Source organism: Saccopteryx leptura, chromosome 3 (assembly GCF_036850995.1).
Source record: "Saccopteryx leptura isolate mSacLep1 chromosome 3, mSacLep1_pri_phased_curated, whole genome shotgun sequence".
Lineage (NCBI taxonomy): Eukaryota > Metazoa > Chordata > Mammalia > Chiroptera > Emballonuridae > Saccopteryx > Saccopteryx leptura.
In genome coordinates, this window is record NC_089505.1 from 359,110,237 (window position 1) to 359,129,549 (window position 19,313).

At 52.4% G+C, this 19,313-nt stretch overlaps 1 protein-coding gene across 6 annotated transcripts in view; it reads right to left on the bottom strand.

Moving 5' to 3' along the window:
• Window positions 1–19,313, bottom strand: part of MTSS1 (MTSS I-BAR domain containing 1) — a 152,134-nt gene that overhangs the window by 41,250 nt on the left and 91,571 nt on the right. The window lies entirely within an intron of this gene.

The following is a 19,313-nucleotide window of genomic DNA, read 5'->3' on the forward strand; positions in this document are numbered from 1 at the left end:
AACCGTCTTCAAAAATAAAACCTGGCGCCTCCAGCAAAGGAAGCGTCCCTTCCCTTTTGCTACAACGGCAGCCCCAGTCCCCAGATCCCGCTCCAGCGTCGCAGGAAGAGGGAGGCACGTAGAGCTTCCTGTTCACAAAACCGTGTTATCAGCTACTGTAAGCAGCTGAGACGTGCCGGGCGGTCCAGCTGGTGTTTACGGCACAGCTAATACTGCGCGCTCAGCAAACGCTAGAGAAGGTCAGACACACGGTTTTGGGAAGACACCCCTGTGCCCACACGCAGGTGGGAGGATAATGCAAACTGTGACCGGGTGACGGTCTCTCGACCAGTCTCACACGTCCCAGCCTCTCCCGCTTCATGACTTTTCAAGGGAAAAAACCCAAAAAACAGAGGAAACCTAAAAAACAACACACACACACAGAGTTCTACGACCATCTGGCGGCTTCAGACAGGCAAGCAGGAGAGTCTGGCGTGCACGGTCCTGGCAGCCACATAGAGCGCTATTCCAAGCAAGGCGAGAAGGGTAATACGGAAACACAACATCAGGGACACGTGCGCAATCTGGGAAGACCGTAGCAGGAGCGAGCACGTTCTCACGGCATTCTTCCCTGCCTTCGTTTCCAATGAAACAAGGCCTGGCTGAAAAGTATGGTGGCAATGTCACCCACGAAACCCGCTGGCTCCCCGACATCTGCCACCGTGACCTCCCACCGCCAGAGTGTGCCTCTGCCGCTCGGCACAGAAAGATGCTCCCACTGGAGCCAGGCTGGCGCGACAGCTTGGGGCTGCCAGCCCGCACCAGCAAAGCAGATGTGGGCTGATGTGCAAAACATCTTCTCAGTGGAGACAACGGAACAGGATGGTCCGGTCAGGCAGACAAAACACTACTCCACAGGCCCAGATGTGGGCATCACCTCCTGGGAAGCCCTCAGGACAACAGGCCCAGATGTGGGCATCACCTCCTGGGAAGCCCTCAGGACAACAGGCCCAGATGTGGGCATCACCTCCTGGGAAGCCCTCAGGAAAGGTCAGATAAGTCAGGTCAGGCAGACAAAACACTACTCCACAGGCCCAGATGTGGGCATCACCTCCTGGGAAGCCCTCAGGAAAGGTCAGATAAGTCAGGTCAGGCAGACAAAACACTACTCAACAGGCCCAGATGTGGGCATCACCTCCTGGGAAGCCCTCAGGAAAGGTCAGATAAGTCAGAAGGTGGCTGATGAATACGGAAGGGAAACAGGGCATTTCGTGTTTTAGGGACGAGAGTAGGCGCCAGGTGCACCCAGCTCCTCAAAAGGGATGTGACCCCAGAGAGCGAGCCCTCTGGCTCTGCCTCTGCTGGTGACCAGACCTTTTTGTGACAGTTTATCCTTAAAACTTCAGGTACCCAGCCTGACCAGGCGGTGGTGCAGTGGATAGACCATTGGACTGGGATGCAGAGGACCCAGGTTCGAGTCCCCGAGGTCGCCAGCTTGAGCGCGGGCTCATCTGGTTTGAGCAAAGCTCACCAGCTTGGACCCAAGGTCGCTGGCTCGAGCAAGGGGTCACTCAGTCTGCTGTAGCCCCACAGTCAAGGCACATATGAGAAAGCAATCAATGAACAACTAAGGTATCGCAATGAAAGGCTGATGATTGATACTTCTCATCTCTCTCCGTTCCTGTCTGTCTATCCCTCTCTCTGAGTCTGTCTCTGGGAAGAAAAAAAAAAAAGACCTCAGGTACCCAGACCAGGTTACCCTCAGGTGTTATTGGCCTAAGACCTACTCTGTCCCTTTAAGGGACTCCTGTCTACCCTTGGACTACGCCCATCATCTCTCAGGAAGCAACCTTGCTGCTTTCCAAATCACTAAAAATCGCTACCATTTGCGGAGTGCTTGCCATCCAACCGCCACTTGCAAGCACATTGTATTCAGATTTTTAGAATCATATTACATCTTTCATATAGGAACCGTTCTAGTTCCGGTACTATTATCCTCATTTTACAGATGAGGACAAGTGGGCTCAGAGAAGGTAAGTAACCTGTCCAAGGTCGCACAGTAGGGACTCAGCATTTGTACCCAGGGCTGAGTTCACAGTTAAAACTTTTTAACCATTCTTCAGCACATCTCACTGCTGCCAAGTATGTACCAAAATATTCAGTGGGCTGAGAAGTTCGGCTTTCTTCTGCTGCACCCCCCTCCTATAACTGAAGGAAAATAAAAACCCTTCCATCCAAGCATCTCTCTCTTTTATCGGCCAGACTCAAACCATACGGAAGGCATGCAATGCCCTGGGGCAAGGTGGGACGTGGACCACCTCGGCACACATCACCGCCCGCCACCTTCCCTTGGCATGGGGTGCTGTTTGCATGCAGGGGACCCCTCTCTACTTGCTAGGAGGATCTTGACCCAAATCACCTTTTTAGCTACTGACATATCTCCGGGGGCAGCCACTATTGTACAGTTTACTGGGAGCGGCCATCCCTGCGTAGCCAAATCTACGATCTCTTTCGGCTCTAGAAACACTGACATTTCATAAAACAGCACACTCTGAGATGTGTGCACCTCTTTGAACATCGTAGGTGCTCAGCAAACCTGAATAAGTGGGAAGTGGCAGCTATGCCGAACTTCTAGGCTTGTAACTCTCGCCCTTCCCAATTCTCTTCGCACCTCTCCCCCCTCCCCTTTCCCCCGTCCCTACTGCACACCCCACTGAGGAATGAATCAAGAGGAGCTAAGATTTAAGATCCCAAAGGAAAAGTGGCACAGTCCCCAAGACTCCATCAGTGGCGCTTGGGAGTGGACTCACAGAGTTCCATTTTGTAGCTACTTTTCTAGCCAAATTCATCTAAGATGACGTCAATGAACTTATCTATAATATTATTCTTTTCTTTCTCTCAATTCCTATCTCAAGCTGTTGTACGTTCACCAAATGGTTTCTGAATGAATGAATGTCTGGATGCCTTCTGATCTCAGAGTAACTGAAACTCTAACCCTGAAACAGCAGACTAGAAGCTAGATGACTCTTACAACCAGGGAAAGGATTCTAACCGAGGCTCAGGCAGGCAGGAAAGCAGCACTAGGGCACACCCCAAGTGTCCTCGGGACCCTACCAGGGCAGCCTCGTCCTCCACCTCCCCTGTGTTAGAGCAAGGGCGTACACAGCCTTCAGTTTAGCGGTTCCCCATTTGAGTCTTAGGGTCAAGCTGCAATAATGCAGATCTCAAAACCATTCTCAGGACTTCTGCAAGTCTCTTCCCTGCTCAGGGTAACTCAACCACCCATAGCCCTTTGCTCTGTGCTGGAATTGTACTGAATCATGCATGAACATGATCCCAGGTGAACAATTACTATATTTCTCTAAAGAAAAGGTGGAAGGAGGAAGGACTGCGATGTTACTCAAACCTGTAATTTGCTCTGTAAGTAAGATGTTCTCAAAGCTTGAGGTAGGTGCACAGAGGTTGAAAAAGACCAGCCATGCGCGGTGGACTGAAGCTGCTTCAACAAATCCCAGTCCTGCCCAATTTCTACTGAAACGGGACACGATTCTAGCAGCCTGATGATCCTTCCAATTTAAAGTAAACGGACCCGTCCGATGCCCCCGAGAGCCGGCCACCTGATGTGATGCGGACTTTTTACACAATGTCTGGTCCCCCCTCCGGGCTCCCTTTTCTTCTCTGCTCCACACCAGCTCTAGTTACCACGTTCCCCTAACAGGTTGCAAGTACTTTTTTTCCGAAGGGAAATAACCACTCATAAGTGGCTGAAACCTAACTGTTGCTCAGTCATCAAATACACCCAAGAGGAAGTTGCCAGAAGGCCAAGGGGCTGGCCCTGTGTTCTAAGGAGCCAGGGTAACAGCAGCTTCCCCCGATCGGTCAAGTTCACTGCCCAACTGCGGGGGACCAGCTGGGTCTGACTTTCTGCCACTGTGCTGTGTAGGTTCCAGCGGCCAACAGTCGTTCACTCAGGGATCCTCGTGTTCCTTCCTGCCCTGGAAAATGATTGGGGGCATCCTTCTCAACCCTCAAGGTCTGGGCAATAGACTGTTTCCTTGTTTGTTTGTTTGTCTGTTTGTTTAGATAAGTTCTTCACAGACAAAAGCAGGGCTGGCAAACGGGGTTTATCTCCTGGGCGAATTCTGCCTGGTGCTTGGAAGACGGTGCTGAGAATTCTGGGGCCGGATCTGGACTTGGTAGAACACCGCGTGCCCCGGTCAGCGGGCAGTGTGTGCCGCGAACCCAAGAGGCCTGGAGGGGTGCCTGCCTCGTACTTGCTGCCCCAGGGTCTCAAAACAACCAGAGACACAAACCTCAGGGGTTTGTGCCTGGAGGGGTGCCTGCCTCGTACTTGCTGCCCCAGGGTCTCAAGACAACCAGAGCCACAAACCTCAGGGGACCCTGCTAAAAAACACAGATTCTGATTCAGAAGGTCTAGAGTGGGCCTGAGACCCTGCATTTCTAACAGGCGCCCAGGTGATGCCGACTGGCTGCTAGACCACCGGCCATGCTCCGAGTCGAAGGGGCTTGAGTGTTTAAACAACCAACACACCTTTCCCTGATTTCCTGAGAACTCCACCACCACACAGAGACCCCGGATTTCAGGACCAGATGTACTGGACGTTGAGGAGTCGCAGGGGAAATGTGACTGTTCACTGGGTTGGACCCCCAAAAAACACTGCTGTCAGGACGGACCCCTGCTGGTGAAGCTGCCCCACCCCTCACCAGACGTCTCCTGCCAATGAGTCAACGAGTGCAACTACGGCTCTGGGTCTACAGGAAAGAGAAAGGCTGGGGGCATCGGACAACGTCTGGGGGGCAAAGGGCTCCACACAAGCTAAGCGCGAGTCAAAGGTGGTCCCCGGTTCGCACTGGCCTCTGCTTCTCCCCATGCCAGGGACATTTGAGAAGCCTTCAGTGTCACCGAGTATGATAAGGTGGGCACGGGATAGGCTTTCTCGTCTGCCTCTCATAGAGGCCTCGGCACTTGCAGTTGAAGATGAGACAATGGAGGAAGGGAGGCAAGGAGAGATGAAGGGGTCTAGACCGTCACCACCACTTTTCCGATGCACACGCGTGCGTTCGCCGTATTTGCAACCTCGCCCTGGGTGTACTACCTGCTGGGCCTGGGGCCCTTCATCAGACAGGGACCACGTCCGCGTCATCCCTGAATTCCCGGGTGTCTGACACGGGATAAAAAGCTCACTTGATATAGTACTTGCAGATAACGGAAACCAAAAAAAAGAAAGAAAAAAGTAAAAAGATCAAGCAATCTCCCATTCTGAACAGCAGATACCCCTCACGTTTTAGCCGCTGGGTTAAATCTGAGCTCTCTGAGGAGGGCGGTGAGAGGTTTCTGTCAGTATTAGACTCACCTGTGGACCCACTCTGCTCCGTGGCGTGAAAACAAAGGGGGCCCTGGAACTGTGAGCTCTGGGAGGCCTGCCTGGTTTGAGGTCTGGGGTCATGAAGGGGAAGAACTTTCCTAAATGCTAACCTAATAGAGAGTATTTCAGTCAATGCTGGGGGATTCTGTCAGCCTTCCAAATCAAAGTACATCTCCGAGCACCTACTATGTGCAGCCCCTGCTAACACTAGGACAGCAATTCTTCTTCCATGTGTGAACGTGCTCAAAAGGAAAGAGAGCGAAGGGAAAACAAAGAACTGTCTTTTTATTTTAAGACATGAGGCTGACACGGACCTTAAAAGTCCCGTAAGGATGGAACACGGCCCATTAAAACGTTCACCATATTCAGAACATATTTTTTTTTCTAGGAGATAATTACTAACGATCTCAGGAAGCATCAGATCCCCTTATATGCTATTAGAAAAGCCTCTGCAGGCGCAGCTCTGTTGCCATGACAACAGTCATCCGGCTGAGCTAGGAAGGACGAGGGACCTACCAAACGGTATTCTCAACGGTAAGCCCTGGGATTTCTTAAAGCCACTTTTTCTAAAGAACCTTTACCATCTACGAGTTACAGAATCTACAAGCTGAACGAGAGACCCTTAGAGGTAACCTACGTAGGTTTAGAATGTCACCAGAATCTGTTCTTTCTCACCCCTGCCAAACGGTCGCCCGGATTCAGATGAAACATCTGCAGGGTTAGACCACTCACTCTGCTCTGTGCTCGGAGGGAGAGGGCCGGAGCTTTCCTGTGTAATCCTTGGAGTGAAGTGAGCACAGGCTGAGGGAAGGCGGGAGTTCTTATTTGAGGGACCTTTCCCGCCCCGATCAGAAGGTCTGGGTAAAGCATTCTGGCCTCTTTGGCAGTGCGTACCATAAGCTCACCAAGACGGCACAAAACAAGAACAGCCATGGCGGACATCTTCAGGACAGAGCTGGTTTCTAACGCCAGCCATCCAAGGCCACCGGGAAATTCACGATTGTCGCTACTTCCCTGTTGTTCTAAGCAAGAATGGCACCAAGGCCCCTGGCGGTGTTTGGTGGGCCCCTTGGGAGGCTGCAAATGGCAGAAACATCACCACGTGCCTGGGATCCACATGCTGTATCAACAATGCACACGTGTACAAACACGTACACACAAAACCACACGAGAGAGGCCCCCCAGGACGTGCCTCTGCGGTCACCTCTGCAGAGCCACAGCCGGGACGGCTTCTCCCAGGGTCCTGGTCATCCAACGACTTGGAGTTGAACCCTGTGGATTCTCAGGTAACTCCCCAGGGGAACACATCTGTCTAGACCAGGACCGGGAGGAGGGGGGTGCTGGGGGCACTGCTGGGCAGGTCTTCAGTGTCACGGGAGTGGGTGCAAGCCTTGCGGAGGGGAAACCGCGTGTCACCCGCGTGTGCCGCTGTGAGGAGTGGCACGGCCCCCTCCCCGATTAGATGCCCTCCGACTGTCCCTGACGCCAGCCCGTGATGGCGAGGTGCCCGGGACGCTCTCCTGGGCGCTAACTTCCGTCCTGCCCAGGGCGGTTGGCCCTGAACCCTCAGCTCTCTTCAATCCACCGTGTCCCTCGTCTCACTGCCCAGAGGGCCTTTGGACACCACCTGTGTCTTCCAAGAGTCACCCTGGGTCAGCCATTCTGAAGCAAGCTTAAAGGCTCATTTCATGTAAGAGTCAGAAAAATGTTAAGAAGATGTTTTTAGGGCTCCAGTTTACTCAGTGCCTTGTAATTCCTCCCATCTCAAAAGAAATCTGCGAAGATGAAAGGGTCTGCACGCCCTGCAGTGTCCTCGTCGGTCTCTGACATCCAAGCGGGTTTCTTTTCATGGGGACAGATTTGATATGAAGATGGTACCAATGAGCAGGTGTCTCCCTCAAACACCACAAGGCAGGTCCCTGGGCTTTCCACATTGTTCCCCATCAGGGACCCAGCACTCATTTGCAGAGGAGCCCACAAACCATCCTAATAGTACTTTAATCAGCAAACGTACCAGATTTGAGGCAGGAATTAGCTCCTGCAAGAACCAGTGTTGATTTGGTGACCATCCCTAGAGAGGTGACATTGTATCATCACTCCAAACCAGTGGTGACAACCCAGGAAAGACAGGAACTCAGAGTGGCTGACCAGGAGGCAGAGGACAAAGGGGGCGGGGGTGGCTGGCAGGAGTGGGCACAGTCCCCTTCCAGAAAGAGAAGCCACCCTCCCCCACGGTGGGACTGTTAGTTGAGTTTCCAGACGGCTGCACGTGGCCTCAGGAAAGTGGCACAGGCGGTGGCCACTAGGGGAGACAGGCTCTGCATCCTAATAGTTGAGAAGGCAATCTCCCAGCCCTTGAGATGCGGGTTTATTTTAGGAGACAATTACCCAGTTATTACAAAGCTGAAACTGAAACTGACCTTTCAGGTAGAAACGTTGACATCAGGGATCATCTGGTCTCAAGCAAGAAAACAGGAAAAGCAATAACATGTGAATGGCTTCCAGTTTAAAGAGAGAGAGACAGTGAGAGAGAGAGAGAGAGAGAGAGAGAGAGAGAGAGAGAAAGAAAGAAGAGAGTGTATGTGTATCTGTATGAGAGACAGACAGACACAAGTGAACCCACAGGCAGAGACAGATTGCCCGGCAATACTAGGCACTAGATTAACACTGAATTGTATTCAGCCCACAGATAAGCAAACGCTCAAAGCAGATTAATAACTGTTGGAACTGTAAACCCAATTTTCTTAATTATTTTTAAGCTCAAAAAAAGACTGAGAGATCCATCGAGTACAGTGAGCAAACCCGTGACAGCCACCACCCAGCCACGAACACGGCGCCGGAGAAGCAGACAAACCCGCTGAGCAGTGGTCCTCGTCTCCTTCCTCGGAAAGCAGGGCTGGGTGCTGCCCGGGAAGGGAGCCCTCGGGGCCGCCCCTCCAGCCCCGAAGGCTGCCCGATTCCTGAGCACCCGAAATGCGCAGTAACAGGCTATGCCAGTTACAAATCCGCCCCCAGGGCCCTGGCTACCACCTCTCGGCCAGTGCAGGGTGACCAGCTACACCGCTTCCCAGGGTCCTGGTGGGACATCCATCGTCACTAGCCAGCTCTCCCACCAGCCGATGGTGTAACCTAGGGCAGCATCCACTCTGGACCCGAGTGCCCTCGTCTGACAGTACCTGCTCCACAGAGCTGTCGAGGATTAAGGGAGACAACCCACATGGGACGCTGAAGGTGAGGCCCTGTGCAGGCTGAGTCAGTACTCAACAGACACTTGCTACTGCCCTTCTCTCAACACGCAAACCGACAGCCGTCTGATTCCAGGCCTCTTCCCTGCCTCTCTGTGGGCACGGCTTCACCCGAGACTCTCGACGACATCTGGTTTAGGATGTACATCCTCCCTCATTCCCAACTGCATGTGAGTTTCCTAATACCTCGCCTGCAGCAGACACAGGTGGCACGATCGATTAGGAGGAGGGGTCAGTGCCTTCCAAGACACCCACAGAGCCCCCCACGCGCCCTGGGGCTGCTGTGTACAGCCGCAGGGGTTGTGCGCTGCGCGATTCCAGGGAGCGCCACTCCCTCGGGCAGCGAGTCACGGGCATCCCAAAGCCTGGTTTCTGACCCGTCCAGTCCAGCAGGAGAGTCCAGTGGAGTCTGAGTCACAGCTCCGCTGCCCCCCCCCCCGCCCTTCCTTTCATTCTGTCTCTTGGCAAACTTTAAAATAGACTAATTCACTCTCAGAAAAGGAACAGCTCTGACCCCAGACAGCTGGAGGAGGGAGGAGGGCGATTATCTGCTACTGAAACCTCGTTTAAATGGAGCCCAGGTGCCAATAACCATGGCCCACAGCGTTTATTTAAAAAACCCAACATGAAATTCTCAGGTGGTTTGACTCCCCTGAGAACGAGAGTGCCACACCATTTTCTCTTCTTTCTGGGTGTGGTGGGGGGTGGATTTCTGTTCCTGATGCGGAGGGGACCCCTCACTATGGTTCGTCCTCATTCTGGGGGCGGAAAATCATTTCCGACGCCCAATGGCAGAGTCGCCAGCAGACGTCAACTTACCAAAGAGGCGTTCGTCCCAGAACGCTGATCACACTTCAGCTGTTTCGGGAATGGGCAGGGTTTCCCTGCCCCCTCTTCCCCAAAGAAACACTGTCATGAATAATAGTTTAGTAGTTAAGTTCTCAGCCAGCCCACCAACTTGACCCACTCTATACCTGAACCCTGTACTAGTGAACCCGACAGCCCACCTCAGTAGGGCCATGGATCTAGTGGCAGAGAGAAAAGGGCAGAAAGAGAAAAGGAAGGGCCTCCTGGATTTGAAAGGACACCATTCTTCATGTGTGTACAGATGCCAGGATTGGTCAATAAACAGTCCTTGCTCTATAAAGAAGCTCACAGGCCCATGGCATAAATGACAGGTAACTAGGAATGGGTGATGTGATGTGATAAGATTCCAGAGGTTTGGGGAAGTCGAGGTGAGCCCGTCTGAGCTGGAATGGAAGAGGCCCCGCCAGGCTAAGCCAGTGCACTGGAGGGTCCGGAAGGTGGGGAAGAGAGAGCACTCCAGACAGGGAAGAGCATGTGCAGAGGCCAGGCAGCTGGAGGGGACAGAGCACGCCTGGGGGCCTCCGGGACTCCAAAGTGGCTCAATCATCGTGGACTTGGGGGCAGACATCAGAGGACGAGGCTGGAGACAGAGGCAGTTAGAGACCTCAGCAACAAGGTCTCAAGCTGGAAGGAAGGGGAAACGTCAGCCTGAGGCAAACAGGGAGCCACCAAAGGTTTATAAGACGGGGCATGGCCAAAAGGCAGAAGCAACTCAGGCGCAGATGGACGAATGGATCAACAAAATGCAGCATATACGCACAACGGAATATAACTAACCTTAAAAAATGAAGTAAATCCTGTCACATGTCACAAGGTGGATGAACCCTGGAGACCTTATGTCAAGCAAAATTAAGCCAGACACAAACAGATAAACGCTGTATGGTTCCATTCTATGAGGTATCTAATAAGTGGAACTCAGAGAAGGAAGTCAAATGGTAGTTACCAGGGGCTTGCAGATGGGGGGGGGGGGGACAGGGAGTTGCTGGATGGGAACAGAGTTTCAGTTTTGCAAGAAGACAGTGTTCTGGAGATCTGTTGCACAACAATGTAAATAAACTTAGCAGGATGAACTGTACACTTGAACACAGTCCAGATGGTAATAAATAAAATAAATCAAAAGATGGGGATGAGTGGCAGGGGTCCCAGATGAAATGGCCAGTCCCCAGCTGCGGGTATTCCTTTTTTTCAGAAAGCACAGCGGTCATTCCAATGCACCGGAAGCTCTTTGCCGGAGGGAACCGTTTCTCACCAAACAGGCCTACGGCGGCACTGGCAGGTGGGAGAGGCGAGAATGAAGTTCCGCTGCAGGAACTGCCTGCTTCCACGCCTGCCTCCAACATCTGGAACCCACTCACCCCAGGCTGTTGCTGATACACACACACCCCAGGTCTCTCGCCTGTGCTGAGCTAATAAATGGTCCTGCTTCTTACCTGAGCTACAGTAGGGAAGCCCAGTCTGTGGCCAGTGCCCCTGAAGAATAGAGTCGTTTAAAGGGCACGAGCATCACCGTCAGACCTGGGTTCACACCCTGTCTCCCCTGGTCCCACGGGCCAGGCTGGTCGTGGGAGACACGACCAGTGAGACCAGCCCTGCAGCCCAAGTCCCTGGTCTCACGAGGGAGCTGGATTCATAAGCAAATGGAAGCCCTGCAGGGCACGGGGGTGGCAGAAGAGGGGGACATAAAAGGAAGAAGGGGGCGGAATGGGATCCTGTGTGCCCACCACCCTGAAATCCTCTAACACATTCCCTTTCTGAGCCTGAAGTGATTTCTGCAGCTACAACGCTGATCCCAGACTGACAGTATCAGCGAGAGAACAGAGCCCGGCTTCACCCACCCCGTGAGCAACCGGCACTTAACTGTGGAAATCTTGATTGCTTTTTCATGTCCCATTTTGAGCTCCTTCGGAAAAACAGGGATTGATTAATAAGCAATCAGATTAAACGAGCAGCAATGCGCACCTAAGGACCGACGTTTCATCTGCCCTCTGGCCCGCGACAAATCCAAATGTTTTTTCAATCAGGATTATGTAAGCAGGGAACCCACAGCTGGAAATGCTCTCATCCCAGAGAGCAGGGCCGCTGTCTCCCTCCAGCACGCGGAGAGGGTCAGCCTCAAACCCCATGCCTAATGTTCTTCCCAGGATCCACTCCCAGGGAGGCCGGGCATCTCTGTCATCCAGCAACGGCTTTCTCCTTGTTGTAAGACAAGAGGTCAGTGTCTCTGACTAAATAGCCAGGTATTGTATGCTTTAAAGATTCTTGCAGCACACCAGTTGAAAATTGCTGGCCTAGGAGTGTAGTAAGCTATACTTATTTAGGTTTGTGTGAGAGCCCTCTATGATGTTTTCACAAGGGCAAAAGAACCTAAGAAAGCATTTCTCAGACTGTATCACCTTTCTTAAGTGGTACATGACAATACTATGAAATAAATCAAAAGAGTAAGTATTTGGTATTTTAGTCCAGTGGCAAGACAACCTCCAGGGAGGCCGGGCATCTCTGTCATCCAGCAACGGCTTCCTCCTTGTTGTAAGAGGTGGTAACGTGGGCACCAGGCAGCCCGGAGGCATCAAAAAACCCGCCACCGCCTCCACAAGCCAGGGGGGCTCCATGCCTCTCTCTTCCGTTTCCAGAACAAGTACTCAGCAAGGGCAGCAGGGTCCCCATGAGCCCCGTGCAGGTCAGGAGCAGAGTTCAGGCCCAAAGGCTATCAACTCTGTGCCTTAATTTTCCAGACCAATCAATTATGAAAGACCTGAAATTCAATTCTTCTACTCCTTATGAATAAGAGAGCCAGGACAGCTGGGAAGGTCTTTGAAAAAATCATCTGGTACTTCAGAAGGGACCTCCCTAAATCAGAGGTTTTCTAAAGAGTTATTTTTTTCAGGGAGCAAAACCCTGTTTTGATCTGAGATGTTTCCCCAAGAAAAGAGGTCCAGCTCTGGCCGGGGCAGGTGGGGAGTAGAGGGGCTCCGCACAGCCTATCCTGCATGCACTCCAGACCCCTGAGCACCACCCCAGAGCTCACCCACCTGACCACGCCACTCAGGATCAGAGCGCGTCCCCTAATTTTAGGGACATCAGAGATCCAAAGCAGTCAGTCGATGAAACTTCCCTCTGCATTTTACACTTACTTGGGGCAGCAACCTTGTCCTAGTCCTCGGCAGAGCATATACTTTGTTTCTAATACTTCTGACAGCTCTAGGCTGTGCATAATAATACTCCCATCCTGGATGAGGAAAATGAGGCTGAGAAACTGTAGTAATTCCAGGAGCTGGCCTGGCGCTGTAGCCCCCATCCCGCCCCAACTCTTTTTGGAAGGGAGGTTTTCTGGTGGGCTGGGCGTGTTTTCTCAGCCTCATAAAGGACTCCTTCCAGAGTACTACCTCAACACTTTCTGTAACAATATTCTCAAGCTGCCTGTGAACAGAGAGGGTGAGTAACCTGCCCTACGTCACACAGCTAACCTGCAAAGGAGCTGGGCTTTAGACTGGGCTTTGTGTCTTCAATGCCCACACACCTTCCCCCAGACCTCACTGCTTCTCTAACCTAAATCCTCAGGCTGCTGCCCAGGTGTCAGGGGATGTTGACGAGGCCTGGTCACCACCCTCCCTGTACCCCTTTCCCACAAGCAAATGAGTGGACAGTGCCCAGAGCACAGTCCTCTGCTTCACAAGATTCCTGGGCTTCGTTCGTGCCCACAGGAAGCAGACGCTGCATCATTCCACATGATCTCAAGACAGATTTCCAAAGATGATGTCAACAGGGCAGAGTCTGTGTGCCCATTTTTTTCATCTCTGATCCACCACTGACAAAACTAACTGCTTGGACAGCCAGCGAGGCAGACGTGTTGACCCTGCCCCTAAAACCACACTCACTTTTTACGCATTGTGACCAGGGTGAAGGATGGCAACAAGGAGCAGGAGCCCTTGGGCACTGCTTCCATTCCAACAAGACACCAAGTACGGGGTGTCCTGCACGTGGCCCCCCAAATAGGCTCTGCAGTGGCGCTGACTCAGCAGCTGCTCATCACACTGGCGCCCTCTCGTCCACAGCACTGCCAGCACGGACGGGGCAAGAGGAGCCTTTCCCAGACACGGGGGGAGGGGAGGGAGACACACGATCTACAGGACAGGCATCAACTAATCCGCTGAAATAGAAGTCTCAGGAACCAAGAAGAGGGAGCAGATTGCAACAGTTTCAGACCCAACAATGACTTTAGCACAAATCATTTGATGGCAACAGATTCCTTTCATTTGATGGCTGGAAAATGTAACGAGGAAGTGCTTCACTCCAAACGATTTGGACAGATGTTTGCTGAGTTTGTTTACCCCAGATTTTCTTGTACACAGTGAACGGGAGATAATTAGCATTCACGGGAAGAGGGTTTCACCTGAATCTCCCTACAGCTGACATCTATTCAAGTTAACAGACAAAAAGGCAGAGCTTGCGAGTGTTTGTCTAAACTGGCACCTGAGACTCTTCGTGGAAAGCCAAATTGACACCAGCTGCCAACACATGTGCTCCAGATGACGGGCGTCCCGGCAGCTCCCCAACGCTCTGTCCTCCCTTCCACTCGTCCCCGTACACGCTGTTCCCTCCCTCGGGACGTTGCCCTTCCTGCTGGCTGCTGTGCACCCTGGTGACCCTGCCGGGGTGTCGCCCAGGCTGAGCACAGCTCCGCCTCCAAGGAGCCTCCTCTCCGCTGAGCCAGACCCTGAGCCCCCGGCATGTCTGGGTGGTCACACCATACTGCCATTGTTTCCTTATTGTCTGTCTCTCCCACCCAGGCTAAAGCTTCCTGCAGGAGGGGCTCCCGTCTGCCGTCGCGCAGTGTCTGGCATGGCAGCCATCAAAAAAATCTGCTGAGGGATGGAAAGCTAAAAGGAGGAACGAGATGGCGAGGCGGTGGGCGTGGGGGCGGTGTCATTAACGCCAATGGGAACGCGTACGCAGTCCCGCAGAACAATTTATCTTTCCCAACCTGTGAATAAAAAAAGATTTTCGAAATCTCTAGCTGGCTAAATAGACCGGGATCACAGAAAACTCAAGACTCATGCAACTGGAAGGGGCCCTCGGTCACATGGCCCGACTTCCGCATAATGCAGGAAACATGTGTCCGCTCTGCGCCGAGTCAGACACACCGCCGGCACTGCGTTATCCGGCCAGACGGCGCTCCCTCGAGAGCCAGGGCTGCACCCCCATCTTTCTGCCGGAGAGGAAGAGTGCACAGATCCCAGCAGGAGCTGTTCTTTCCACAGCTCCCATGCTCCATCATCTTCTCCAACACAGGCAAAGAAACTGGGGAGTTGGGGCTTCACCCCCAAAGTTGGCATTTCTGTCCTTGGGGAAACGGAGTGTGGTAGCTTTTGCTTCTCTCTTCTAGACAAGGCCTCTGCAGGGGGCACTGGGCTGACTCTAACTCCCGAGGGTAGCTGGCAAAGTCTTGGCAACGCAACGGACTCCCAAAATATTTCATAATTGATCTTTTACCGACACCAACCCAATGTCTGCCGTATGCCTTCCCTGTGCAGGCCTCTGCTTCTTCCTTCGGAAACTCCCATCTGATGGAACAAGACGATGTGCTCTTTAGAACTCACCTAAAAAACCGGGTCAACCCATTTTATTACCAGAGTCACAAAGCGAGGATTTGACCACGGTGGGAGGACAAGACTACAGGCTCAAGAATAGTGACCTCATGCTTATAGCAACAACACACTAAAGGGGGAGGGGGGGGGGAATTGTGAGAATTTTTAAGCATCTTTTCTTCTTCCTGTATAAAAACTTAAGTTAACAGGCAGAGCAATGGAATTTCATTGCCTCGCCTAGCTGTGATCGTACAAATGAAATTCTATCTTGAGTGATCAGACGGAGAATACAGTTTCTCCTGTCGAGCATGGCTGTCTAGTTCAAGGCCCATCCTCGCCCACATTCCAGCCCTTCCCAGCATCCCTCTGGAGGATCAAGACGGGGAAGGCCAAAAAAAAAAAAATAGAGTATACCGCCTCCTGATCTCCTGGAATCCCTTTACCCATAAAGGACACTTGTAACAAACTATATTCCTCCCAACGGAACCCTCTCTTCCTACTCCCCACCCCGACCCACAGGAGAGAAAACAGTGTTGCCACTGTAACCACCAGGACTCTGACCTTTAAATGTTTAACCAGGGACCTATTTCTTAAGGGCCAGATAAATAGGCAGGTGATTAGTTTTCAACATGAGTCACAATATCCCCACGGTGAAATAATTCAATTAAATATTTAATGGCCTTCGGTGCGTTTGAAGCCCTGTTTATGACCAGGCCTCCAGAGCGCAGGCGTGGTCTCGGGAGTGAAGGAGGGATCAGGCCCCCAGGAGGAAGAAGAGGAGTTTAGGGGAGGGTGGCCCTAAATCTGGAGCTGGAACTCCCTGCCCAGGGGGGCAGGAAGCCAGAGGCATCTCAGCACTGTGCCATTGTCTTTCTGACCACACAGAGGCAGAGGGCGTGACCTCTCCTAGACTATTCCTTATCACTTCTCCCAGAGAAGTCCTGGTTAACCCTTGGAGAGTCGCAAAGATCCTCCAGCGAGCAAGTGAGCAAGCGAGCAAGTGAGCGGGTCCTTGGCACTCAGTGCAGGTCTCGGGTTGGGGTTGGCTTTTGTTTCTCGGAGTGGGCGGGGCGTGCTACCGTGAGCCGGCTTGACTCTCTCAGGTAAGCCCTTCCACAAGGAAACAAGGGAGGAGGCCTAACGCAAGGTCCAACTACAGACGATCCCATCCCCGGATAAGACCAAGAACAACGCAACCTACTTGCTGTTCCCAGTCCTTCCGGGAGCTGCAGTCGTGGGCATGAGAGGGGGCATGCCCGAGGTATCTAGTCGGAACTGTTCCATCTGAAGGATTCCAACAATAAAAGATTTCCCAAAACGACTCAATTTAGCTGTTTCAGGGTACAGTTACCCTACTGAAAACGGGTAACCGCCCCTTCCTTTGTTGTCCTCAGAACTCGCACAAACGTGGAGCGTTCTTGCAAAGACCACGGCGATGGAAGCACTTGCCCGTGTGCTCCACGTGTACCCATCTAACTTGTTGTATTTCCCCAGCTGTTTTCCAGGAAGGTATTGATCGATCGCCTTTGTCAGCAATATCGAAAGGCTGAAATTATTGGAAAATGTAATCAGACTCAATTTTGTGAACACCGCATTTTCTTTTCGCCAAACCTGAATAAACCTGGCGTCCAAAATAGTTCAGAGCCTTGACCCTCTCCCAAAGCAAGTCATCTGCACAGTGAACCTCTGTTGCATTGACAAACTGGCCCCTGAGAGTGAAATGTATAAAATTAACCATCCAATTTAAGCATTTGGCCTAACAGAAAACAAACCAAAAGAGTGCCTAACATGCAGAAGCACTTTCTAAAATACGTAAGTGGCCACACTACCCTTCCCTGGGAACGCAGGGAAACTGCTTCCTCTCTCCTGGTTGGTCCATCAGCACTATCAACCACGGCTTCCTCTGGCTGAACTGATGAATGCTGGCTAAACTGGCTTAAACCAAAGGGGGGGGGGGCATTGACTTGCAACCCCCCTTTAAACACGCTAGTCAGTACTCAAGCATGTATTTGAGAAGGCCTGTCACCGTGTGAAGACCTGTACAGGACAAAGGAGATCAAGTCAGGCCCTGCGCTCCAGGGCTGGGGCACGGCGTGGGGGTGGAGGGCCCACGTGCACATGATTTACCAGGAGCTATGAAAGGGCTCCAGACTGCTCTGTGTACAGGGGGCAAGAGAGGGAGAGCACCACGTGTTTGAGTAGGGCAGGGCCGTTACTGGAGGAACGGGGAAGGGCACGGACCCGAGTGCCGAGAAAGGGAGACCCAAAGCAGTCTAGACTCGGGAGGTGATGTGACAGACAAAGAGAAAAGGAAGGGCTGGGTACAGGAGAACATTCGGGAGCAGCACGTGTTCAGCTTGAGAGCCCGAGAGTGATGAACGAGCCAGGACTAAGACCCGCACATCAGTCTGACATTCGAGGTCCAGGTGACCTCAACCGGGCGCTCCCTGAACAAACATGGAAATCAAGAGGAGGCAGCTTGGTTTGGCTGAGTCTCGGGTGCCATCGGAAAGGCCAAATATCCCTGTACTGAGCCAGGGATGTTGATGGTGCTGAAATAAATGTCTGTTCGGATGAATGGAGACCAACCAGCAGACAGCTGGGAGGAGGAGACTGGAAACTGATCCAAAGAGATGGGCTTGCCCCGAGTTGGGAGGTATGAGCATGGGAATGAGTGAGGCCCACACACAAAGCTCCTTCCTACCCTCCACATTACAAATGGCAGATGTCTGGCAAGTGCCTGGAAATTTCCTGATGCTCAGTTCATTGTATTTGTTCCATAGATAGATAGGTTCTATAAATGACATGCCTACATGTCCTCCAAGTGACAGAACTCAGCAGCACATGGTCCTCAATCTGTCAGAGCCAGGGTGTGTGGGGTTCAAATTTGAATATGCAAATCATCCTTAGCCAGGGAAATGGTTTTCTGGGCAGTGCTTTGAGCTTGGGAGCCACAAGGAAGAGTGAATGAGAAGGTACTGTGTCCATGGCTGTCACCTCTGTCGGGCAGAATCAGATTCGAGTCCTGGCTCTGCCTCCCGCCAGTTACGCGACCCTGGAGGGGATTTCTCTGAGCCTCAGAGTACTCATCCTTAAAGTGAGCCTCTCTTCCGGCCTCAGAAGATTCTAGTTAAAAAACATATGAGATACATCACAAGACAAGACACTACAAACTGTAGAGTCCCCTCCCCCACTTCTTGGCAAGTAGCAGAATCCTTCTGATCTTTGCATGGAGCCCATCCCGACAATTCCAATTCCTGTTTACCGGCAGAGGTCCCATCCAGAGAAATGACTGTATGGTTGAGACCTTAAGGATGACAAAGCTGAAACTTCAGACAGCCCAGCACTTTCAGACACTGGCTTTCATGGCCCAGTTCAGCTGGTACAGACCATCTGCTGGCGAGGCAACTCGACCCCCGCCTAGAGGCAGCCAGGTCCTGGCCGGGGGAGAGAAGGCCGGTTAAGGCCCCCCACCCCCACCCCCACCCCACCACACACTCACACTCTCACACACACACACACACACACACACACACACACACACACACACACAAACACTGCAGCTTTGAGATCTTTGGGGAAGGGTTTCAATGCCCCAGCTGCAAATTCAGCTACACTTCCTTCTTTAAACACATCCCGTTCCTTTTATTTCTTGATGAACAGACTCCAGACACTGCCGACTGGAAAAGCTACATCCATTTTCATGAGCAAACCCGTCATGCACGGCAACGTGTCTGTCCAAGAAGCCCAGCTGGCAGGATTACACCCATGCAATGTCCCCACTGCCTCCCTGCACCTCCCCGTTGGCTTCCAGGGTCAGCTTCTACAGTCTGTGACTATAGCTTAAGCATAATATGCACCTACTCTGTGCAGAGCCAGATGACAGTAAGGGAGAGGCTGAGGTTCAAACCAAAGTATGGCCCCAGGGCCACGTGTAAGCAGGCGGTGATGATGATGATAAGGACAATAAAGGAAGAACTGGACAAAAGCAAGCGCACAGCGAACCTGAGGGCTACGGGAGAGGGGGCTGTGCTTGCGTGGGTCCTCCAGGGGCAGGCTGACCTCTCAGTGCAGAGCCATTCCCGGTTTCCGCAGCTCTTCTCTCGGGAACGTTATTATATATGCACAGTGCCGGGCTGGGCCAGCCCCACTGACTGCCTCCCAGGGGCCTTCCTGCCAGGCTGCTTCAGCTAAAAAACAACCCCATGGTCAAGGCAGCCCCAGTCGGAAGGACCTTCAGAAGCAATAAG